Here is a 1,137-nt window from a genome sequence, read left to right as displayed (position 1 = left end):
AGCTTCCCCTGCGGCCGTCGTCGTCGTCTACTGACTGATGACACACTTAAGTCATCGTGACGTATTCACACGCTGACGGAGGAACGAGGCCACACTTTATGACACGCTGCCTTCAGATGGCGCTCACACCTGGAAGCTGAGACAGAGACACACGGAGCAGAACTTTAATCCTTCAGTGTTTCTGATGATTTCCTGCAGGGTCAGCAGGCTGGTGTCTCCAAACCTGTGATGATGAATGAGAGTCCCCCATGATGGGGGAGGACGGGGAGGACGGGGAGGAGGAGGGGGGTCTCAGTGAAGCCCAGTAATTGAGTCATTTTTCACCGAGCAGTAAGGACAGGAGGAAGTTGGTTCCTGACAGAAGAACCAATCACAGTCAACCTGCAGCAAAACTCTGGTCTGTGGACTCTGTCTGTGCACGTGTGTCACAGCAGAGAACTGCTAACCAGGGTCTGTACTGACCAGCAACCTACTGGTCCACAAACTACTGGTCCACAAACTACTGGTCCACAAACTACTGGTCCACAAACTACTGGTCCACATACATTAGAGATGTGGACCAGACTAACTACTAGTCCAGAGGTGACCAGCTTCTGTCTGTGGTCAGTGAACCCACCTCCAGTTAAAGCGTTAATAAATCCTCCTGATCGTAACCTGACATCGAGCTGCGACCGTTTTACCGACCTCGGTCATAAAGCGAGCCACAGTCATGGCGTCATCCCACAGCCTGTACACTGTTCTCCACCCAGCAGGGGGCGCCCACCACACCAGAGAACTTCAGCCAACAACAGTAGTTGAAGCTTCCTGACCAATAGACACTGGTATATGTGAGCTGTCCCACAGTTAGAGCGCCTCCTACTGTTTGTCCAGGTCTGTTTGTTGCGTTGAACACGTTCTTCATAGTAAAGTGTCAAATTTTAATATTTGATAAAAATGTGATTTGTCGTCGCTCATTGATTACAAGACTGTAATTAACAGAAGTAACTTTCTAACGAGCTCCTGCTGTTAATGAAGCTGTTTAATGAGAACCAGACTCAGGAAGTCAAGGCCCAACGACGCCATGGGATTCAAGAGTTAGCCACACGTACGTAGCTAAAGGTTAGCCAACAACAAGGTGAGAGTGACTGAAACATGAGC

This window comes from Cynoglossus semilaevis, chromosome 8 (genome assembly GCF_000523025.1).
Source record: "Cynoglossus semilaevis isolate Cse_v1.0 chromosome 8, Cse_v1.0, whole genome shotgun sequence".
In the NCBI taxonomy this organism is placed as follows: domain Eukaryota; kingdom Metazoa; phylum Chordata; class Actinopteri; order Pleuronectiformes; family Cynoglossidae; genus Cynoglossus; species Cynoglossus semilaevis.
The sequence above is the reverse complement of the archived record's forward strand: the minus strand, read 5'-3'. Positions refer to the sequence as shown.